The 25,588-nt window shown below is 38.3% G+C and overlaps 1 protein-coding gene and 1 non-coding gene across 2 annotated transcripts in view; both read right to left on the bottom strand.

The window, feature by feature from the left end:
- Positions 1–25,588, bottom strand: part of TMTC2 (transmembrane O-mannosyltransferase targeting cadherins 2) — a 403,012-nt gene that overhangs the window by 87,958 nt on the left and 289,466 nt on the right. The window lies entirely within an intron of this gene.
- On the bottom strand, positions 9,303–9,405 carry LOC115519558. Its single transcript, XR_003970564.1, has one exon. It is a non-coding gene; the product is annotated as a U6 spliceosomal RNA (small nuclear RNA).

Here is a 25,588-nt window from a genome sequence, read left to right as displayed (position 1 = left end):
GATTTGTTTCCTCTTCAGTTCTTCTTCCTTGTAAAGAATCTTGGGCATTTTAGCTTTTGAGATGATTTTATCCTAATGGCTTACTTTACATATAAAGAAACTAGGTCACAGTTTGTTGCCTCTCAAGCAACTACTGCTTATCTTTGCTGATGTCATTCAGCACTAAAATACTCCTACACCAGGATTTAATCTAAGGCCAACTCTTCTTCCTAGCTCTAGTTTTAATTTTAGTAAACATTACCATCATGCCTAGAAGAAAATAAGCAAAAAAACAGGGGGGAAAGCTTATAAGCAATCAACCAACTTTTCATGAAACAATATCCATCCCGGCAGATCCTAAACTACATATTCTTTACCTTCTTATAGCCTCTGAACCAAAATTGCTACAGAGTAATACAAGGGGTGGCTTGAGGTAGGAGAACAGCCCCGAGAAAAACTTTCCTGGAGCAAGTCTGTTTTGTCTTGCAAGGTTGGAATGAAGATCCATGCTGACTGAGAATGGCAACAGGCACTGAGAGTAAAGAGAAATGATCTTATCTCCCTGTTCCTTCTAACTTATACACACACTATCTACCACATGAACTTCAGATAATGTTGTTTTCTTTCTTCAGATATATTTTTTAAACCACTATTAGAGAGATACGTCATCTGAAGGTAAAGGTATGTAATTAATCTAATACCCTCCATTCCATTCAACTTTGCTCATTCACCCATTTAAAAAAAAAAAAAAATTGTTCATTTCACTCGCTTAAAAAATTCACTGTCGTGGGGCGCCTGGGTGGCTCAGTCGGTTGAGCAACCTACTTCAGCTCAGGTGATGATCGCATGGTTTGTGAGTTCGAGCCCCGCCTCAGGCTCTGTGCTGACAGTTCGGAGCCTGGAGCCTGCTTTGGATTCTGTGTCTCCCTCTCTCTCTGCCCCTCCCCCACTCATGCTCTGTCTCTCTCTGTCTCAGAAATAAATAAATATTAAAAAAAAATTTTTTTTTTTTTTTGGGGCGCCTGGGTGGCGCAGTCGGTTAAGCGTCCGACTTCAGCCAGGTCACGATCTCGCGGTCCGTGAGTTCGAGCCCCGCGTCAGGCTCTGGGCTGATGGCTCGGAGCCTGGAGCCTGTTTCCGATTCTGTGTCTCCCTCTCTCTCTGCCCCTCCCCCGTTCATGCTCTGTCTCTCTCTGTCCCAAAAATAAATAAACGTTGAAAAAAAAATTAAAAAAAAAAAATTTTTTTTTTTTTAAATTAACTGTCGCTACATCCTTTATTCACCCATTGCCCTAGCCAGGAGGATGCAGCCTACATACAGCTTCTGCTATAGACAACAGACATCTGACATCTCCATTGCTACTCCAGTCATAACTTCTCTTTAACTCACAACTCTCACCAAATATCTAATAATTGAAAAGTTTATTCCCTGCAATATTTCTCACGACATTTTAACTTCAAAGGAAAAAAAGGAAAGTATAGGCAAAATGCTCCCCACACACAGCATACTTCCATGAAGTAAGTAAGACTTGGCAAGAATCTTACAAAGCTAGGATTCCTTAAAATAATCACATAACTCTAGTGAATCAGGCAGTATAATGTATTAGTTCAGATCATAAATTCTAGGCAGGGAGAACAGCTCCCCCATGTGTGTAGCCATGTGACCCTGAGTAAATTATTTCATCTCTTAGCTGTAATGTTCTCTATTATACGAAGATAGGTGGAGCACAGGGAATTTTTAGGGCCATGAAGCTATTCTGTAAGACACAGTAATAGTGGATACATGTCATTATATATTTGTCAAAACCCACAGAATACATAACATGAAGAGTGAACCCGAATGTAAGCTGTGACTTTAATGATAATGCACCAGTATTTGCTCGTCAATAGTAACAAATGTGCAACACTAATGCAACTTGATAATTGTAGGGTGGTAGGAGGGTAAGGGTGTATATGGGAACTCTGCATGTTTGGCTCAATTTTTTTTTTATGTTTATTTAGTTATTTTGAGAGAGAGAGAAGAGGGGAGTGGCAGAGAGAGAGAGACAGAGAGAGAGAGAGAAGAGGAGAGGAGAGAGAGACAGAGAATCCCAAGCAGGCTCGATCCCACGGACAGTGAGATCATGATGAGCTGATATGAAGAGCCAGACGCTTAACTGACTGAGCCACCCAGGTACCCCTCAATTTTTTTTTATCAACTTAAAACTGCTCTAAAAATAAAGTATACTGTTTTAAAAAAGAAGATAACAGTCAAATCTGTTTCATATGATTAGTGAGTTATCTGAGACGATATATATAAAGTTGTTATTATAGTACTTAGGTATAAGTTTGTAATAAATGTTAACTATTTTTTAAACATACATATATACATGAACATATAGTATGCAATAGATGGCAGAGTTCTGAATGTCAAAGAATATGTTTATTATATACACAGTCTCAGAAACACAAGGTCAGCCTTTAAACCATTAGAAAATGATGTACTAAGAATTTCAAAAAGATAATAAAAGACACAAAATAAAAACTATCATCAGTAAAGGGTCTGTACAAATGTTATATGCAAAGATACAAAGGATCTGTGAACTTTCTTCCACTTAAGTTTTTCAGGATAGAGAAGAAACTGGCTCATTTATCAATGTCACAGTAAATGGGGTTATAAAATCCTTGTATGTAGTCCATTGGCAAAAAAATAGTATATAGCATTAAAAACATGCATCAGATCTCAAAAGACAATGGTCTCTAGTTGCTCAGTGGACTAAGTTATTAAAGGCAATGAGTCCCAACATCTCCTAGATGCAAAATAAACACACTGAAGGCCAGAACATTCTTTCTAGGGGGAGTACCAAACCATCATGCAAAAACCTATCTTTCTGCTTTGATCACTATTTATTTAGTCAAGTGCCAAATAATGAGGAAGAAAGTTAAATCCTCATGAGAGTATATAAAATCAAGAGTCAAGCAAATGCAAAAGTCAGCCATACACATACATTACTAGGTCTTGGGAAGAAATCATGGTGCCTTGGAGGGAATATTATGTCGAATCCAATTTATTTCTTTCAACTATTATTGTTTTGGAAGGGTGGCAGTTAAGAAAGTGGATAAGAAGAAAAAGTTATTTCTCAGCAGGTTTTTCTTGGTGCTTTTAGATTTTGTCAGCATTTTCTATAAGCAAGCATTGTGGAGTAGCCACTGGTTGTACAAACTCCTCACATCAAGCACCATTACTCATTTTGTATATTGGCCGATGTTTGAACACGTGTGGTGGTTCTGAAAACCAAGTAAAAGGGACTGTGGTCAGCTGTGACAAATAAGGGAAATGTGAGTTGAGAGGCTCAGTTTCTACCACCATCTCTGTGACTTGTTTATGTGCTTGTTCCTTTGTTTTTGCTGGTTAAAAATGATTTACGGAAGGCCTACTGTTTGCTTTGCACAGTTCTAAGTAACGGGGGTATAACTGTGAACAACACAGAGTGCTTGGCCTCAAGTCTTAGTTGCGAGAGGCACACACTGAACACATAACCCCATCAGCAGGCGGATTAGTCACAGAGCACTGTGGGCAAACAATTTCTCCAATTCTCATTGAAAGCTGGCCCAGAGACAACAAGCCTGGGTTTGAATCTTGCTGGTTCTACTTACTTAACTGTGTGACTTTGAGTATCTTTTGTAACATCTCTTCTTCCTCATTTGGGAAAGTAAATGTAATACCAATCAATTTTGGAGGGTTGCTAAAAAAAAATAATCATAGGTCATATGGAAATAACTAGCTTCAGATCTGACATATAAAGCTCTGACATTTTTTGATTTTTCGTCCTTCTATTGTTTCAAAAGAATTCTTCCTTCCAGTTTCACTGCCATTATCTTGTTCCTAATTACCAAAATTCAAAAATGCTTTTCAGAATTTCATGTCATGATAGAAACTAAATTTCACAATTTTTCTATAAAATGCTTCTCATTCCTTAACACTCTCCCTACCTCAAATAAAAGCCCCTCTCACCTCACATCTACCATGATACAGATTTCAGATGTCCTGACTCAATGAGCTTCATTTCACCAGATTAATATTCCTTAAATTAAGCTGTCTTTGCTCAAAAATACTTTATTTTATTTAATTTTAGAGAGACACAGCAAGAGTGTGGGTGAGGGGCAGAGAGATAGAGAGAACCTTAATAAGCAGGCTCCACGCTCAGCACAAAGCCCAACATTGGGCTTGATCCCATGGCCCTGGGATTATGACCTGAGATGAAATCACAAGTTGGATGCTCAACCGACTGAGCCACCCAAGGAGCTTCTGCTCAAAAATATGTTAAAAGCTCCTACTTTCCATTCATTCTATTTAATAATCAGTTTAATGTCCGAAATCTTCCATAATGTAGCTCAAGTCTTCCTAGATAAATTCTTATACCTTATCAGGCCAATTTCCTCACGTCTTCCCTCAATTATTTCTTCCAGTCTATAATGTTGCTTATTTTTTTGCTCGCTCATATGCATTTTATGCTTCAATACTTGACTGAAGCCTCACTTTTCTATAAAGCTTTCTGTGATGGCTCCAATGGCCAGTAATTTGCTCTTCTTTTAATTATGATGATATGATTATTTTTAAAAGAGTTATTACTACTGTGCTAGTTATACAACTTAAACCCTGGGATACTGGACCAAGTCCTATCATATATAAAGTGGCTGGAAAGTGGACATTTAATTTTTGCAAAATTGTAATTCTAGGTAAGTATTTAGAGTTTGGACATGACCACTCAGTCATACATACAAGTCAGTTAAAACAGCAAAAACCCAGTATATTGAAAAAAAAGAGCAACTGACAATGCAGAAGATTAGGAAGTCAAGGACATAAAGCAGAGCTAACAGAATTCTTGGTAAATATTCTTTCTTATTTTAACATCAGCACTTGGAATAGTCCTAGATTAGGTTAGGCACTTTGCAGTTAGTGTCGGTGCTGAGAAGTAACCAGTTGGACCTTGAGCAGCACGAAGGCTATGGGACCAGGAGAGCGCAAGCAGGATAAAAAGAGAGAACAGACATTTTCCTGGACAAGGGCTGCACCTATATCCCGGAATTAGGGCTTTGGACTGTCAGTATACTTACATTATATTTACATTAGTATATTATTTGTAACATTATACTGAGTATTAACAACATACACACAGATAATATTATCTAAACTCATGGAAAAATCATTCTCAGTCAGGACTAGGCCTTGTCAGGTCCTCTTCTGACTGGCAGCAATAAAATGTATACATGTTAGATAAATATTTAGTAAAGTTTATATAGCCTTTGTGGGATTATATACAGTATGGCATTCATTTTCACCTTATTTTGTTTTCTAATTAAACTGGATGCTACCACCACGGTTTAGAAGCAGGTGCCCACCCAAGAGGATGTACAAGGCAAGCAGCACCTCTTCTGATGGCTGATTAATACTTTTCCCAACTACAAAACATACAAATATGAAAATACATAAATATTTTTATATACATACATACCCTACCCCGAACATTCTTAACTCCCACTTAGAGCATGCAGGAATACTAGTATAAGAGAGAATTATACTATCATGGCTTTAGCTTGAATTATTTTAGTTTAAAAGGAAACCGTGCCACAAATTTTGTATATATATTTTTAGTAATAAATTAGCCATTATATCAATATCAACCACTCCCCATAAAGTGTGTCCTGATCCCTAGCTCAGAACTATTTTACTGAATTATACCAGAAAACATCAAGACTTGGCATTATTGCATCGCATTATAAATATAAATATATATTTAATATAAAATCTATTTAATATATAAAATAGTTTTATAAAATATATTATTTTATATTTAATATAAAAATATATTTAAATATATAGAAATATATTTATATATGAATATAATCAGTGTTATTAACCTTGTTCTATGAACAAACTATTCCCATAAGACTTCACCTGTCCTTCAATAGTCATCCAAATATATGATAAATATAATAACCAGTCAATAAATTAACAGGCTTTCACTATTGTCTTTATGTAACTTAACAGCTTATAGTTACCCCTTAGTTATTTAGTTCACATGTTCACACATTGTCACTAAAGTACAGAGTTGTGCACAAACCAGTAATTTTTCCATTTCACATCTGGAAACTTAACATGAACTATTGTCTATGAAACCATAAAAACAGTTCCTTAGAACAAGCCCAATTTCAACCAAATATTTATATTGTAACCAGGGACTATCTGTGTCTTCAGTGTTCATAAGAATACCAGTTGGAATAACACAAAAAACAAACCAGACAATTTCCCTCTAGTGTCCCTGTTTCTTCTTGAAAGGCTGCTGTAAGTTCAGTATGGAAGCTTCTTGCAGTTGTATATCTAGCAGCCATTTCCATACATTTTAGTGTTTACTCTTTGAAGATGTTTGATAATTGTGAATGCTGGTCATTTTTCACAACCAATGAAATTCACATCTTCATTTCACATTCAATTGTCAACCTATATGGACAATACCTAAGAAAGGGAAGTAGCTAAAACAGGCCCAAAAGCTTGTGTAGCTTGGTAAACGTGTTGTTTAAACATGAATGTGGTTTGATGAGTGCAAAAAGTAACTAAAAAGATACTCTTGAAGGGTTAATTTGTGAAGACCATCATTTACAAATGGAAAGAGAATTATTTGATGTTCTATTTTAACACCACAGTGTTTATACATGAAGTGTCTTTAGGAAATAAAAGTGTTTCCTCCTCAAAATACAAAAAAATCATTTAAAATCACTAGCACTTCAACTTTTACAAATGAAGATGATTTATATCAAACCATTTAATTCTCATATCCCTCCAGGTCATTATATATTATCAACCAGAGCTAACTTTAGTTAGAAGCAAAGTAACAGGACAGGGGACGTGGTAACTTTCATGAAGAAATATTTCATCTCCATACTACTATAATATTTCCCCCATCAAAATATCAGACACCTAAAATTTGACCATGACATTTTTTTTTAGGGATGGAATAATATTTCTTCTGAAAAGCTTTAAAATACAATAGAATAAGACTGAAAAATGAATGTGGCTGAGTAGCTTACTGATACTAGTTTATGTTTTCCCTCCCTAAATTGTCCTCCAAGTCCCCCTTTCTATAAATGCCAGGCCTGTAGTGACCTCTTTTCCTAAACATCCCAAAGCAGAAGTTGCATGAATACACTTGGAATATTTTGTATAAGGCCTAAGCTCATTGAAAAATTATGTCAAATGACACTGAGGGAAGCTAGCAGTGACAGGGAGTGCCCCACAATGTTTAGGGGCAGCATATGGAGTGCATGGCAAGAACTCCACAGGGAAGGATGATCTGTGGTTTGCCTAGGCAAGGCTGGATCCCAGAACAAAAACTCCCAAACTGAGCAAACTTCCCTGAAACCAAATCCCAAGTTCTACTGCTGAGCCATCAGACTTCAAGTTAAAGGTATCAACTTAGGCCAACTCGAACAGGGCAGTCTCTTTCCCAGCTTTTTTGAACAGCATTGAGCCTCTCAGATTTACATGAACCTTTGGAAGGGGAAGAGGCCACAGGAACTAGCTGAAATTAAATGGCTGACCAAATGGGATGAAAGACTGTAATGGACTGAATTTCATTCAAGTAAGATAAAGAAGTGGATTGTCCACATACAGCTGAGTCTCTAGACTGAAAGTCATATATATTATAGGAATAATAAGCACAAATAAGCAGTTTGCAAATACCAAAAAAGAATGGCTAAAATCCCTATAAAAACATGGTCAACTTACTCAATATTCAATTTACCTAAAAATACAAATTAATGCACTGAGATGTCATTATTCATCTATCAATGAAGTTTCCACAAAATAACAGAATTCAATACTGCTGTGGATTCATAAAAAACAGGTACTCATTTAACACATAGAAAAAAATAATAAAAATGTGGTAATACCTTCCTTGGGAGCAATTTGATATGTATCAAAAGCTTTTAAATCATAGATATACTTTGGCCAAACAATTCTTTTTTTTTTTTTTAATGTTTATTTATTTTGAGAGAGAGAGAGCAAGAGAGGGGATGAATGCACATGAGTTGGGGAGGGCAGAGAGAAAGAAAGGGAGGGAGAGAATCCCAGTCAGGCTCCATGCTGTCAGCCCAGCGCCCAAGGCGGGACTTGATCCCACAAACTGAGAAGGTCATGATGTGAACTGAAATCAAGAGTCAGACACTCAACAGACTGAGCCACCCGGCACCTTTGGCCAAACGATTCTATTTCTAGGCATTGGTTCTAAGAAAATATAAATGCCAAGGAGCAGCTATTCATTTTCATTGCAGTACAGTTTATACAAACTCAATGTCCATCAGCATGGACTTGGTTAAGCAAAGGTCAATGAAATGCTATGTAACTATTAAAATAATTTTGCAAAAACTTATGTAAACTATAATAGATCTCCATGACCCATTGCTAAATGAAATAAGCAGGTTGGAAATTGTACTTTATGTCTTAATTACATTTTTTTAAAAGTAGTCTTCATGCCCAGTGCAGAGCCCAATGCGGGGCTTGAACTCACGACCCTGAGATCACGACTTGAGCTGAGATCAAGAGTTGGATGCTTAACTGACTAAGCTACCCAGGCACCCCATCCCTTGGTATTTCAAGACTGAGGGGGAAAGAAGTACATATCTAGAGCAGACTGTTAAAAGGTAGTGATGTGTTCCTGTCCAACTCAATTGTCTTGAGAACACAGTAGAAATAAGCCTACTAAAAAAGGGTAAGAGATTCAGAGATGTGACATATCACTTCATAGAACTGCCATGAAACAGGTTCTGTTCCAGGTCTTGGTAATCAAGACAAAGTTTCTGCCCTCCTGCAGTTCATATTCTAGTGATGGAATGGATAGTTTTACACATCCGGAGGTGACACTGTCAGTTACTCTTAAGTACTTTGGTGAAAATTAATACATACTAAGGGAAGAGAACAATATACAAATGGGAGAAGGGTAGAATGATATTTGATAAATTGTTCCAGAAAGACCTTTGTGACATTTGAGAGGTGACCTAAGTAAAGGAGTAAGCGAACCATGCAAAGATTTAGGATGTTTAGAGTTAGGACTTAAAAAGAAAACCAATATGGCAGTAATGGGGTAATTTCCACCAAGAATCACAGGAAATGAGTGTGAGAGGCACAAAGGACCAGACTGTGTAGGGCCTAGGAGTCGTTTGGAATTAATTTTTCTTTTTTGGTAGTGAAAATCACAGCTTCAATACTGGATACCACATGTTGCTTTGATTCATATCATTTCCTTGGTGTTAATCAGCAAAGAGTCGATCAGACTCTGAGAACTTCAAAAAATATGGAACCCTTTACGAATTTGTGTGTAATCCTTACACAGAGTCCATGCTATTCCTTTCTGTATCAGTTCAATTTTAGTGTATGTGATGCTAAAACAAGTGCCAGAATTTTTGATTAGGAAGGAAAACCATGGACGAATTTACATAAAGATACAATGTGATCCAACTTACCTTTTTACAAAAGCACTTTACATTTTGGGTGGAAAAGTGTAGGAGGCACAGGAGAGAAAACTGGGAGACTTCTTAGATGGTTAATACTCCGTGAAAAAGATTAGGGTCGGTTAAGAGTCAGACTTTGGCACAGGTCATGATCTCTCAGTTCACGAGTCTGAGCTCACTTTGGGCTGTCTGTGGTCAACACAGAATCCACTTCAGATCCCCTGTCTCCCTCACTCTCTGCTCCTCCCCCACTCGCATGTGAGCATGTGCTCTCTCTCTCTCTCAAAAATTAATAAACATTAAAAAAAAAAAAAGACTAGGGTGAAAGTAGTGGAAGTGATAAGATGTGGTTAGCTCTGGAATCCGTAGAAGATAGATTGGGTATGGGTATAACCTAAAAACAGAAGTCAAAGATTATTCCACATGTGTGACTTCTGGCACCTAAGTGAATGCATGTTGACTTATTCACATGGGAAAGGGTAGGTGTTAGGAAAGTGAATGCACTGTGGAGTAATCAAGTTCTACTAGATTGAGGTGTTAGGGCAAGAGTACGGAGAACTAATTTAGGTAAGACTGGGCAGATAGGAGGCCGCAGACCAAGCACTGGCAAGGAGGGGAAAAAAAAAAAAAAAAACAGATATCTGGTACCCTGCATGATAAATAAAGGAAGAAAACCTGCAAGAATGCCAAGAAGGGAGGGAGGGAGGGAGGGAGGGAGGGAGGAAGGAAGGAAGGAAGGAAGGAAGAAGAAAAAAGACAAAAATGAAAAATAACTTTTAGATTTCAATGCTTTCAACAAAAGAAAAAGTATATATTTTAAAATAACTTTAACTTGCTTTTCATAGATACTTAACATAATTTTAAAAATTTAAACTATTTGTTGACAGCATTGACATTATGAGTAAAAAGTTAGATTTTAAGGTTCAAATACAAATAGCTAATTTCTGAAATATTATATAACTGAAGGTGTTTAGCTTACTCAGATTTCCTGTTACAAGTTTTCATTTCCTTTCTACATCTGTTCACTTGCATATTTTCCCTTCAAGCTTAAAGAGGTCATCCACACACACTGAAGTAACATTTCAGTGTGAGATAATTAATTTGATAGGATACAGCCACATCTTAAACTCCATCTGGGCAAATTCCTTAGTCTGTTACACTGCCTTGTTATACTAAGCTCAATGTCAAGTTAAAACCCACATATTACCATAATTTGTTCTCCATCTATAGTATTGGTTGATGAAAGTAATATTCAGATATTTTATTAAAATGTCTGATGAAGTTGTGGTGAAGTAAAAATTTTGTTTGAATCAAATTTATAACTACATTACAGATAAATATACCCAAACATTTTACTTTATTTAAAAAAAATTTTAATGTCTATTTATTTTTGAAGGAGAGAGTGACAGAGCATGAGCGGGGCAGAGCAGAGAGAGAGGGAGACACAGGATCCAAAGTAGGCTCCAGGCTCCAAGCTGTCAGCACAGAGCCCGATGTGGGGCTCGAACCCACGAACTGGCAGATCATGATCCGAGCAGAAGTTGGATGCGCAACAGACTGAGCCACCCATGCACTCCCAATTTACTTTAAAATGATGTGAACCATTTTAAATATTAAAACTGGCTATTTTTAGACTTTAGAGTAATGTGTGTAGGTTACCTTTAAATCACAAAAATAGAAAAAAAGTGTTTAAAATTTTTTTAGAAAGTATTTCTTTTTAAATTTTTTTGTAATTTTTTTTTTATGGTTTATTTATTTTTGAGAGACAGAGAGAGACAGAGTGTGAGCGGGGCAGGGGCAGAGAGAGAGAGAAAGACACAGAATCTGAAGGGGCTCCAGGCTCTGAGCTGTCAGCACAGAGCCCGACGCTGGGCTGGAACTCACAAGCTGTGACATTGTGACCTAAGCCAAAGTCAGACGCTTAACCGACTGAACCACCCAGGCACTCCCAAAATTTTTTTTAATGTTTATTCATTCTTGAAAGAGACAAAGAGAGAGAGAGAGAGCACAAGCAGGGGAGGGGCAAGAGACAGAGAGGGAGACATAGAATCTGAAGTAGGTTCCAGGCTCTGAGCTATCAGCACAGAGCCCAGTGCAGGGCTTGAACCCCCAAACAACGGGAGCATGACCTGAGTTGAAGTCGGATGCTTAAGCGACTGAGCCACTCAGGCACTTCCAAAAATATCTGTTTTCAATTAAAATAATGAACTTTTAGCAATTCCTTAAATTTATTCATTGATTTTCTTAATTCAACAAATATGTATTGGGTACCTACCATGTACCTATCACTGTGTTAACAATTGTGATGAAAATAGTGAAAAAACATAACCTTTGCCCTTGTGAATCTTCCAAAACAACAGTTGTTATAAGCATGACGAAAAACAAGGGGTGTGGAATATCATTGAGAACAGGTGATTTGACCTAGCCAAATACTCAGAAAAGGTGTTCAAAGGAACATTGCTCCTTTATTGCTCTTTGCTCTAAAAATGTGAAAGAGGTTTATGATTAACTAGCTGAAGGGGAGAAAAAGTAGAGACACAGCAAAGGTAAAATCTCTGCGGCAGGAATACAAAACCACTGTGCAGAGCCTGGATGAGGCAGACAAGGATAAAAGGCGGGTCATGTGAAAAGTAGAGCACACCTGACTGGATAGGTTCCAAGAAGCAATGTGTCATTATCTGTTTTGTAAATATCACTCTGAGGGCAGCATGATTACTGGGTTGGAATGGGAACAGAAGGTATGGAGGCAGATTAGTCCAGGCTTTTACAAAAGAGTGATGGGGTTGCTAATGGAGATAAAGATTATTGGACTGACATGAGGGATATTTAGATAGTACAGACAAAATTACATGATGAATAGGAGAGAGAGGGTGATGGAGGGAGATGGAGGTAATAACAAGATGACCTCTAGGATCCTGATTGTGAAATCAGAACAAAAACAAACAAAAAAAACAAAAAACAAAATAACAATAACTTGTAAATAATGGAAGAACATTAGGATAAGGAAATAAGATTAGTTTTGAATGCAGTTGGTTAATAAGGCTGAACCCAAAGGGCTGACTGAAGGTAAGGTAAAACAGTAATTCAAGAAAATAGAAATAGTCAATTATGTCAAATGCTGAAAAATCATCCACTGGATTTAGTGACACAGAGATTACTGGTAACCTCAGTAAGGTGTGTTTCTATGAAACAATAGGTCTTGAAGCCAGAAGGAATTGGGGGAAGTGTGAGGGGTGGGGGTAAGGAAGTGGATACCACAATTATAGACAACTCCGTCAATGGCTGGCTGTGAAGGAGAGGGAAGGGACAATGTCAGCAGAAGGGGAGGAGACACGCTGAGTGCTCTGAAAAAGAGCATAGAAATCAAAACATAAGTTACAATGAAGCGTAAAAATTAAGGCCTAAGTTTTTTCCCCTTGGTTTCCAAGTGAAAATTAGAAGGGAAAATAACCCCAATTAATTTTTAGATGTCTTAGATGACTTTCCTATTATGGTCTTGGTCAAATTAAATCTGTCCAGAATTCTTTAAACTGAGTCTTTTCCTTCAGGTGCTCTAACAACGATCGATTTCTACTTTTGTTGTGACACTCAACTTAAATATTCTAATTATCATCTCTTCTACTTGTAAACCACTTTAGGAGAATCGTTTGATCAACATTTAGCAAAGGGCCAGATACATAGTAGGTGGGCATAAATGCGTAAAAATGTTAAATGTCTTGGAAAAGCAAACAATAAAAACATTTTCTTTTGAGAGTGAGAGAAAGAGAGAGAGAAGGGCAGAGAGAGAAAGAGAATTCTGATGTGAGGCTTGGGCTCACCCGATGCAGAACTCGAACTCCTGAACTGTGAGACCATGACCTGAGCCAAAGTTGGATGCTTAACCAACTGATCCACCCAGGTGCCCCTAAAAACCCATTTCTCAAATGCATACTCTCATTGAGATTGTTGCTTTAGTCACATAAAGGCGCAGACTCCAGGGGGTAAATCTGATCATATGGTGAGGCATGAGTGATACCCAAAACGTCACCCCTACTGTCATTATTGTCAACACCTCCATTAAACCAGAGGGGGGAAATCACAATTTTTATTAGCATTCTGTGGTCCATAAGATGGCACCAAAAGTTCATAAAAAATGGTTTCTAGCAGGAAACTACTAGGATGGATAAAGTGGTCAATGTGATTTGATCTCCATTTAGGGAATTCGTGCAACTGGAAAGCCCCTGAATGTTAGCTATTCTCAACCAGTCCAACCAGTCAGCTGCGCTGTTTGTGCAGCGAGTGCTTCTTGTTTGTCATGACCAGTTTCATGAGTTGGCCGGATCACTCCATCCCAAACTATTGAGCAAAAGCATGAGAAGCGGCTCTGCGGATGGTCTCCCCCCACCCCCCCAGCAGGCCTTGGCTCACACAGCTGAGTAGACACACTTGCTGCAGAAGCTTAAATCCCATGGGGATGGTTAGGAACGCTGCGCTGTGAGAGCGGAAAGGCAGGAGCCTCAACAACAGCTGCTTTGCAGCTGGGTCACAAAGGAGAGCAAGAAATCCCTCGACACCATAAAAGGTAGCGGATGATGGGAAGGCAATCTCTGTGCCTCCATTTGTCACTGGCAGGGTGCCACTGGCTCTCAAATCCACATGCTCTCACAAGAGGATAAAGCCAGATGTAAATAACTCCCTAATTTTATACTTTTTTTTTTGTATAAAGCTTCAGCAGTAAAAGATATAGAGAGTTATTTAATTTATTTAGAGGCAAAATTCTTGGATGATTTAAGTGGGGTGCTGACCAAAACAGGTTCATTTCCCTCTGTTGTCAGTTAGTCAAAGCACCTGGGTTAACAGAGCTCTATTGGTTACAGTTCCCCACTTAAAAAATGAAATTTGACGCAGGAATGTAATCATTGGTTAAAAATTCAGATTAAAGGACAGCTAATTTTTTTTTTTAAGTTTATTTATTCATTTTGAGAGAGAGCACAGGGAAGGGGCAGAGAGAGGAAGGGAGGGAAGGAGGGTGGGAGGGGGAGGGAGGGAAGGGGGAGGGGGACAGGAAGAAGAAGAGGGAGAGGGAGAGAGAGAAGCCTAAGCAGGATCTGTGCTGTCATGAACCGTGAGATCATGACCTGAGCCAAAACCAAGAGCTGGACGCTTAACCAACTGAGCCGCCCAGGTGCCCCAAGAACCACCAAATTCTTAATTCAAGCCATCCTCTTTTGCTTCCACCACTTTTCAATCTATGACAGGGAAGAGGTATAGACCGTTCTCCCCCAGAGCCAGTGAGCTGACACTGAGATTGTTGATAGCAGCTGAGACCTTAAATCAACTGTAGTTTATTTTACGCACTAAATCAATGAAAATCAATGGAGTTGGGATAAACGATCCATTTATCTTCATCTGAGAGTACTTTCAAGGTAAAGATGCCTCTCAAAGCTGGAATATACTAGAAAGATTCCTACACCATCCAGGCCACATGTATATTGGAAGTGTATGCTGTATGAGTAAAGAACTCTGGTTTGCCTGAAACTACCCTGTCTATGCCCACTGTTCCAGAATAAAAATAAAAGCACCCCCCTTCCTGGTTTGGAGAAATATTCTGAAGTTAACCTCATTCTTGGTTACCTCTCACAAGTGTTCACCCAAATTAGAAGAGTCAAACTATGGCTTTTCTAGCACTGCCATGACCCACCAGATGAAACTTCCAGGCTCCATTAGCAGCATCAGTGAGGTCTCACTGTGACCTCAGCTTTCCATCCCTCAACGCACTCCTAACAAAGAGGGCATTAATAAAGATATCCTTCCACAGCACAAGACCATGGGCTATTTGTCAAGCATAATTAAGTTTCCATTCATCTCTGCTTCCCAAAACACATTTTTCAAGTAGTCAGTTGTCTCAGCACATAACAATTCTACTCTTAGAGGTTATACAATAAGAACAGAAACATTACAGAGCGGCTCACTATGTGCCAGGCACCATGCCAAGCACTTTCTGTGTATTGCCAAACTACATCTGAGATACTATTATTATCTGTTTTATAAAATAGGAAACTGAGGCACAGAGAGGTTAAGTACCTTGCCCAAGGTGCAAATGCTACATTTGTCAGGCTGGCTGGGGTTCAAACAGAGACAATCTGGCTGCAAAGTTTGTGTCATTATATTATAATCTTGGTCCCGAAGTTTACCACCAAGAATCATGATGCTGCTTAAAGATGAGCTCTACAGAGTAGCCGTCCACCCATCCATCCCTTCCTCATCATGTATTTACAGAGTGCCTACCATATTCCTGGCATTGTGCCAGGCACTGGAAACGTGAAGATAAATGATCACTCCTGCTTTTAGAAACTGAGTAATACCGTGGTGACTCTGGAAGCAGGTCCTCATCAATTGCAAGATAATACTTAAAAGGGCTCTTGTTAGACATATGCTCGGTACATAAGGAGAAAACAGAAACCAAGACATCTATTCTGCCCGCGTGAGTCAGGGGAGGTCTCAGAAAGGAGGTGGCATACTTCAGCTGGCTCACAGATGGAGGGAAGGCTGGCCAGGCACCAACACAACTATCTGCTCAGTCCAAGTGTTGGTGGCTTAAAAGTTCTCTTTACAAGATCCAAATTAAGAAAATTATTTAGAAAGTCAGCCTAATGGAGAATTTTCTCCTTACTCTACCATCAAAGGACCTGTAACTTACAAAGGTTAAGTTGACATCAACCAACTCAGAACACATCTGTATGGTAAAATAAGGTTATTCAACAACAAAACTTAGCAAATATCTACTTTCTGGCAGCCTAACGATTCTTGAGCCAACTCCTGAGTAATAATTTTCTGTGACTTACAAAAAATGACATCACGAAAACAGCATCATTTAGTAAGCAACACTCATTCACTTGAACTTCTAGAGTGTGAAGTAGCCAAAGGTAGTACATATAAGATTACAGGAATCTTTAAACTAGGTGGAAAGGGGAAAATACACGTGCACACACACACACACACACACACACACACACATGCGCGCAGCAAATGGTCAGAGGCTGGCACATTACCAGCAGAACGAGTTTGTATGTATAAATGCGCATGACAAGCATATCGCCGAACTGGCTCATTCCCAAGTCCTAGCAGTCCAGTGTGCTGACACATACACACATGGGTTTTGGCATTATTACAAAATAAAATTCTCTTTCTCTCTTACAGTCAGAGAAAATGTGTAAAATCACAAGAAAATATGGGCCACTAATAGGAAAACTTGACTACAGAGGTGACACGGAGATGGAGAACAGAACGTCTGAATTTCTTTGCCTCCGGATAGACAATTTAATAGTAGTTCGGCTCGGGGCTCAATTATCACTGTCAACATCTCAGACCCTCTTGACTTGGGTAGGAAAAATGTGTGATGAAGGCTGCACAGAGCTCATTAAGCATCAACCTCCTGAATTGTCTTCATCACATTCTGAAGGTTAACATTTGAGTTGGCAAGTTTATCTGCGAGACCCAAGAGGGACTGATTTGACACACCCCGTCCTAAGGGCATTTTTGACAAAGCTATGCAAAGGTATACACGAGGGCAGTGTATTCAGCTTGACACCATTCCTTGTACAACTGCCACACACACAGAGGTGGCCTTGGAAGAAACACACTGACCTGCTCAAATGTTCAAAATGGAATACATGTGCACTTTGGGGGTATGGGTGCCTTGTCATGAACACACAAACACGGTACTTTGAAGAGTTGGGGAAAAATATAAGCTATTTTTATTTTAAAATAAGCATAGATGTATTATATAATGGTGCCTGGCTGGCTCAGTTGGTAGAGCATGTGACTCCTGACCTTGGGGTGATGAGTTCAAGCCCCACACTGGGCATGGAGCTTACTTAAAAAGAGAGAGAGAGTGGGGCGCCTGGGTGGCTCAGTCGGTTGAGCAGCCGACTTCGGCTCAGGTCATGATCTCGCAGTCCGTGAGTTCGAGCCCCGTGTCGGGCTCTGTGCTGACAGCTCGGAGCCTGCAGCCTGTTTCGGATTCCGTGTCTCCCTCTCTCTGACCCTCCTCCGTTCATGCTCTGTCTCTCTCTGTCTCAAAAATAAATAAACGTTAAAAAAATTAAAGAGAGAGAGAGAGAGAGAGAGAGAGAGAAGCTCTGGCATAGAAAGAAGGATACAGGCTTGGTAATCACATAGATCTGAGTGTGAACACCTCAAGAGTAATCCCTGAGTAACTGGGCTATTTGGACAAGTTGTTTAAAGTGTCCAGAAATTCAGTACCTCGCAGGATTAACAATGATACCTCCTGATAAGGTCTATAACTGAGACAGATCACGCAAAGCTCTTACAACAGCGCATGGTACATAGTAAGTGATCAACACATGTTAGCTATTATGATGTTTGTGTAATAGAAACAGCAGTAGCTACTGTTCAATATCTTAAAAGGATTAAGTGAACTAAAATCTATTTTAAAAAGCATAGCACAGCAACACATCATAAGCACGCAAAGAAAAACTTGGTTCTCTTCTTAACTAGAACTTTTTTTGGTTCAAAGGTAAGTCATGGAAGTAGATGATTCTTTTCCAAGTATTTTAAATAGTATTCTGGTAACACACCCACATGAAGAACTCTGTGATTCAAAATACTGTTATCAACCAAATTGTTCCTTGTTCTGAAATGTCTTAGAATGTCATAGGCAAAATTTACCTTTTGAGTTCAGAGAATTTGAAGAAAAGACAAAACAGGGAGAATACCAAAGCTCAAAACTGAAGTAAAAATAACTTATGACCACTTTTGGTAAAACTGGGAAACCCATATAAATACTGGTGACAGTTTAAGACTACATTTCCCCTCATCCAGAAATAAGTATTTTCCAGAAAGTCCACTTTCTCTTTGAAATCCTGGCATGACTTGACAAGCTCAGGTTGGTATTTGGCGTGGTTCAATCTGCTACCAATGTTAGAATAATAATAAGATAGTAGGAGAATTATAATTGAATCTTACGATTTCAATATTCAGATACCTGGTATCTGATGGAAGCAAAATTTTAGTTGATCAAAATACAATTCTATTCATACCTGTCCTATTATTTCACACTACTTTTTCAAAGTAAATGGCTATAGATTTCCATGTTAACATTTCATTTTTTTTATGTTTATTTATTTTTGAGACAGAGCATGAGCAGGGGAGAGGCAGAGAGAGGGAGACACAGAATCCAAAGCAGGCTCCAGGCTCTGAGCTGTCAGCACAGAACCCGACATGGGGCTCGAACCTATGAACTGTGAGATCATGATCTGAGCCCAAGTCAGACGCTCAACCGACTGAGCCACCCAGGCACCCCAATATTTCTTTGTTTTTAAAAACAAGCAATGAGGGGAACCTGGGTGGCTCAGTCGGTTGAGCGTCTGACTTCGGCTCAGGTCATGATCTTGCGGTTTGTGAGTTCAAGTCCCGCATTGGGTTCTGTGCTGACAGCTCGGAGCCTGGAGCCTGCTTCGGATTCTGTGTCTCCCTCTCATTCTGCCACTTCCCTGTTCATTCTCTCTCTCTCTCTCTCTCTCTCTCTCTTTCTCAAAAATAAACATTAAAAAAAAATTTTAAACAAGCAATGAAATAAGACGTTCTGGATAGGCAATGGATAGGAAAGTAATAGGAAGTACAGAAAATACCCATAGAAGACATTATTTTCAGCAGATAGCTTTGGTCCTGAAGGATAAGCAAGGAACAGAGTAGAAAAGGTAGTTCGGGTTGTTGTTAGACTAACGAGATTAATGATCAAACGAAGTTAGAGGAGCAGGAAAACTATAAACTATGTGCCTATACAAGGGGCACTTACAATAAATCACATTACCTTTAATGTTTTATACGACAGGACATATTTTTTTTCAGGGATAGTGACTATTTTCAATGTTGGTGGCTTATAAGAATAATACAAATCCATTCATTTTACAGATATTTGGATACCTACAATAACATTTTTAAAAATTCCTCATGAGGCACCTGGGTGGCTTAGCTGGTTGAACTTCTAAGTTCAGGTCAGGTCACGATCTTTTGCATGGTTCATGAGTTCAAGTCCCACATTGGGCTTTGCGCTGACAGTGTGGAGCCTGCTTCAGATTCTCTGTCAGCTTCTCTCTTCGCCCCTCGCCTGCTCACTTTCTCTCTCTCTCTCCTCTCTCTCAAAAATAAGCAAACATTAAAAAAAAAAGTTTAAGCCCTTAGAGTTCTAAATAAAGATTAACTTTTAAAAGTTTTTAAATGTTTAATTATTTTTGAGAGAGAGCACGTGTGCACATGAGAAGATGAGGGGCAAAGAGAGAGGAAGGGGGAGGTTTTACACCGCAAACAGCAGAGAGCCTGACACTCGAACTCTCAAACCATGAGATCATGACCTGAGCCAAAGTTGGATGCTCACCTAGGAGCCCCCTAAATAAAGATTTCTCAAATGTCCTTTAATACAGTAGTTATTTTAATATTTGTTCCAAATTGAGTGAGATTATGTTAATTGGAAGTTATTACTTTCTAAGATCACAAATGAACTTCATGAGGCGCCTGGGTGGCTCCGTCGGTTAAGCCTCGGACTTCGGCTCAGGTCATGATCTCCCAGTTTGTGAGTTCGAGCCTCATGTCAGGCTCTGTGCTGACAGCTCAGAGCCTGGAGCCTGCTTCGGATTCTGTGTCTCCCCCTCACTCTGCCCCTCCTCAGCACTTGTTCTGTCTCTCTGTCTCTCTCAGTAATAAACATTAAAAAAAGATTTTTTTAAATAAATGAACAAACTGAGGGTTATTGGAGGGGTTGTAGGAGGGGGGATGGGCTAAATGGGTAAGGAGCACTAAGGGATCTACCCCTGAAATCACTGTTGCACTACATACTAACTAATTTGGATGTATATTTTAAAAAATAAAAAATAAAATTTAAAAAAAAACAGGAAAAAAATGAACTTCAGCAAAACTATAGCAAAAGCATAAAAAGAAAAGCTTGCTTCTCCTATAATCGCCATTAGTGTAAATTCAATTTAATCACTTTCAGTAGGGAATTGTTCATATTGCTCACCATCCTATCAAACTGATATGTCAAGCTGATTCTTCAAGTAAAATATATAAATATTATGATAATTTCTATAAAAGATAATACTATTCCTGGCTGCCATACATTGTACTTAAAAAAAAAAAAAAAGAACAGAGGATTATCTGTATTCTGTTATACCTGTCAGAAGAACACATATTCATTATCATCACTACACTGTTCACGAAATTCTACAAGTTCCCTCTGAAATGAGTGATATATAAGCACTTAGCTGAGATTAGATTTTAAGGCTATCAGAGCAAAATATGTATCCAGAAGATCACATTCCACTATGTTATCAAATGGAACAAAAAGAATATATTAAATTTTGCATTTTTTCATTCCCATCTTTCAATAATGATCAAGATTTCTATATTCATAGGAATACTGTAGTGTTTTTACTGAGACAAAAGGAAGAAAAATTATTTCATATGACAAAAGATTGTTTTCCATCTATTTGACCCTTTAAATTCACTCTTTAATCCCTTTTTAATGTTGAGGATCTTTGACATTTTTAAGCAACAGAATGAAACAAAAAATATAAATTCTCATACTTTTTACTTACTTTAACCTACTTCAACCATCAAGTTTTTCCTTTATAATTACTTATATAAACCACACTGTTGCAATTTATCCTTTCAAATTTTTATTCTTCCTTCTTTTGCCCTTTCTTCCACCATGCAACACTGAAAAAACTTATTTATTCAACAGTTATTGCTGTACAAAATCCTCCCTTAGCATCTTAAAAAATAAGAAAGCCTGAGCTGATGCCCTAATGTAGCTGTCATTCTAGTGGGGAAGACAGACAGGAAAGCAGTTAACAAGAATAGAAGGTGATGGACCTACTATCATGGGAGCACAGCTAACGGAAGAATTGAGTTGATAGGAAAGGGTCGTAATGTGCAGTCAGTGCTTTGCCCTGACAGAACGTGTGTGTGAACCCTGTTTCAGAGTCATTTTATTTACATTCATTCAATAAATATTTATTGAATAGCCATATGCTAAACACCAAGCCAGTAAGAGTAATGAAGAGACAGAGTCCCTACTCTGACTGCCTAAAAAACAAACAAACAAAACAAATAATAGTGTTATATCAGTATTTATTAGATATTCATGTACTCATGCAATAAAAACTCTGGAAGAGAAGCACTAAGGCTGTCTGGAAGATTCTATTTTATGAAAGGCAGTGTTAAAGTCGAGACTGGATGGATGGGTAGGACTTTGCCAACTGGAGACAGGAAAAAGATATCCCAGGCTACAGCAGCAGTGTATTTGGGAAAGACAAAGAATGAACAGATGTAACACACTTAAGGAGTTATCAGAAGTTTAACATTGTAGGGGTAATGGCTGATGAGGCCCAACAAGAAAGGCAGCAGCCAAATAATAAACAACGTTCTATGTCACACAAAGACATAAAGATTTTACTGAATAAGAGTCATTCTATTGTTCTTTCTGCTAATGGTTACCATTTACTGAGTCCTTATAATATGCATGAGAGTCAGTGTTCTAAATGCTTTTATATATTCATATAGACTCATTTAACTTTTTAAAAAATTTTTTTTATTTATTTTTGACAGACAGAGAGAAACAGAGCATGAGCTGGGGAGGGCAGAGAGAGAGGGAGACACAGAATCCGAAGCAGGCTCCAGGCTCTGAGCTGTCAGCACAGAGCCCGACGTGGGGCTCGAACTCACAAACCGCGAGATCATGGCCTGAGCTGAAGTTGGACGCTTAACCGACTGAGCCACCCAGGCGCCCCATAGACTCATTTAACTTCTGACCAACCTCTCAACAAGGAAATCTTTTTGCTTTCATTATACATATAAGTAGAATGAGATACCAAGAAGTTAAATAACTTGACCAAGATCACAGAACTAGTAAGTGGTAATACTCCACGTGATCCAGAGTCAGTATTCATAGAAGTGCATCCGCTCTAATGTGATGGAGTGGTAACGGAGAAGAGAGGCAAGCTTCATCTTCAAATAAATTTTTCTAAATATCTGTTTCTATAATTTTGAAATATTAAGAAAATATCTACTGAGTATTTGCTACATACAATATACCATAGGAAAACAAAAATATATAACACATCCCATAACAACCTGTGATTCCCAATATACTCACACATAGATATAGATATGGACTCAGAATGAGATAAAGAAACAGAACAGACACAGAGAGAGTCTTAGCTGAGATCTGCTTATCAGACACAGAAGCCCCTGGAACCATAAACTGGTAGGCACACTTAATTTTGAAGACTTACTGGAGGCTGAGTGCGAACTAGCTTGCAAGTGAGAGATTCCCAAAGGTCACAGTCCTTGATGGGCTCCCAACCTTTCATGGTCTTTAACTCCAGGAACCCGATGCGGTTTGCATACTGAAGAACCAAAAAAGATCCTCTCCTGTGAGGGCAGGGGAAGGAGAGTAATCCTTGTGAAATACACCCAGAGCCTTCTCATTAACAAAAGCCTTCCTGTCCAGAGTGAGAGATTTTACCAGAGCCTTTTCCAAGAGCTGTGGAGGAAGGGCAATCTTCTTATTCATATTCTTCCCCACTTTTTGTTTCATGGGAAGTGGTGAAAGGGGAGTAGCTACATAAGCAGAGAAACTTGTGAAGGTCATGGGACAGAGACATGGGCCAAATGAAAGACTGAGATTTAATTGAATGATTACACAACACCGCCCCCGCATCTTACCTTACCACCATCACAAAAGGGCTCTAGTACAATAATACTGGATTATGCGTGAAATGCTGCAAGGCACAGAGTCTGTCATAGAAATGGTACTAAAGATAGCCTAACACCAATAGAAAAGATAAAAAAAGCAAGGACCTGAGAAAAATTTAAAGCCTCCAGTTCCAACAGCTAAGAAAATACTAAACTATGCTGAACTACTAGCTAGATTAACATAAATCCTCACATTAGAGGCCTATTAATTTGAATTCCCATTACAAATTCAACATGTCTGGCATTCAACAACAACAACAACAAAAAAGACAAGGCATGCCAAAAGGAAAGAAAAACACAGTCCGAAAAGACAAAGCAAGCGTCAGAACCAGACTCAGATGTTAGAATATGAAACAGATGGAATTGTCAGAAAGGGAACTTAAAATAACTATGATTAATATGTTAACAACTCTAATGGAAAAAGTAGACAACATGCAAGAACAGATGCATAACGTAAGCAAAGAGAAAGAAATTCTAAGAAAGAATTAAAAGGAGATGCTAGAAATCATAACAGAAATGGAGAATACATTTGAGATCAGTCAGCACAGCCAAGGAAAGAATCAATTAGTTCGAGGATAGGTCAACATAAACCTCTGAAACTGAAATGCATCACCGCATGAAAATGGATGAAAAGTATACAAGGACTGTGGGAAAACTTCGAAATATGTAACATATGAGTAACAGCAATATCAAAAGGGGAAGAAAGAGAACAGAGCTGAAGAAATATTGAAAATAATAATGATGGAGAACTTTCCAAAATTAATGACAGACACCAAACCACAGATTCAGAAAACTCAGAGAATACTGAGCAAGATGAATTCCAAAATTAATAAGTGTTGGTACATTATATCCAAACTGTGGAAAACCGAAGACAAAGAGAAAATCTTGAAAGAAGTCAGGGAAGAAAACACACACATAAACACTTTACATATGGAGAAATTAAATTAAGAATTACATTGGCCTTCTCATCAGAAACCATCAAGTAAGAATAGAGTGAAATATTCAAAATGTTGAGAGAAAAAGAAACCATAAACCTAGAATTTTATATTCCATAAAATTATCCTTATAAAGTGAAGCAGAAATACCTTCTAGGCAAAACCCAAAGGAATTCACATGCTCATCTAAATTGATATAGGAAAAGCATTTCACAAAATTCAATACCCTTTCATGATAAAAATACTCAAAAAACTAGTAAGAAAAAAATACATCAAGATAATGGTCATATGTGAAACATTCATAGCTAACATCACCCTCAACAGTGAAAAACAGAGCTTTTCCTTTAAGATCAGGGAAAAGACAAGGATGCCCACTCTGACCATTTTTATTCAACATAGTAGTTGAATTGAAGGCTTTGCCAGAACAATTAGGTAAGAAAAATTAAAAACAAAGCAACAACAACAAAAACAAAAAACAAAAACAGGGATCCAAAATGGAAAGAAAAAGGTAAACTATCTGTGTTAGCAAATTACATGATTTTATATGCAGGAAACACTAGACTCCAACAAAAACTGTGAGAACTAACACATTCAGGTAAGTTGCAGGATACAAAATTAACATGCAAAAATCAGGTGTCTTTTATTTTTTTAATTTTTTTATTGCCTTTTCATTTTATTTTGAGAGAGAGAGAGAGCATGTGTGAGCACAAGCAGGGGAAGGTCAGAGGGAGAGGGAGCAGGAGAATCTTAAGCAGGCTCCATGCTCGGCACAGAGCCCAAGGTAAGGCTGGATCTCTGACTGAGCGACCCTGGTGCCCCAGGTGTCTTTTTATATGCTAATGATAAATAACCCCAAAATAAAACTAAGAACACAATCCCATTTACAACAGCATCTAAAAGAACACTTAGGAATAAACTTCACCTAGGAAGGAAAAGCCTTGGACACTAAACACTACAAAATACTGGTGAAATTAATTAAAGAAAACAGAAATAAAGGAAAGCCATTTTGTGTCCATGGCTTAGAACACTTAATACTGTTGATCTTATTAAAATGTCCATACTACCCAACACAATCTTCAGATTCAATGCAACCCCGATCAAAACCCAAATGGCATTTTTTTTTTGGGGGGGAGTGCAGGGAGAAAAAAAAAAACTTCCTAAAATTTATTTGAAATCTCAAAGATCCCCAAATAGGCAAAACAATCTTGACATAGACAAACAAAGCTACAGACCTCAGACTTCCTGATTTTAAAAGATATTAAAAAGCTACAATAATAAAAACTGTGGGCATGGGCATAAAGATAGGCCTATAGACAGTGGAACAAAAATGAGAGCCCAGAAATAAACCCTGATGTATATGGCCAAAGCTATGCAATTGAAGAAAGGATATTCTCTTCAACAAATGGTGGGGGTGGGGGGAACTGGATATCCAT

This window comes from Lynx canadensis, chromosome B4, assembly GCF_007474595.2.
Source record: "Lynx canadensis isolate LIC74 chromosome B4, mLynCan4.pri.v2, whole genome shotgun sequence".
NCBI lineage: Eukaryota > Metazoa > Chordata > Mammalia > Carnivora > Felidae > Lynx > Lynx canadensis.
The sequence above is the reverse complement of the archived record's forward strand: the minus strand, read 5'-3'. Positions and strand labels throughout refer to the sequence as shown.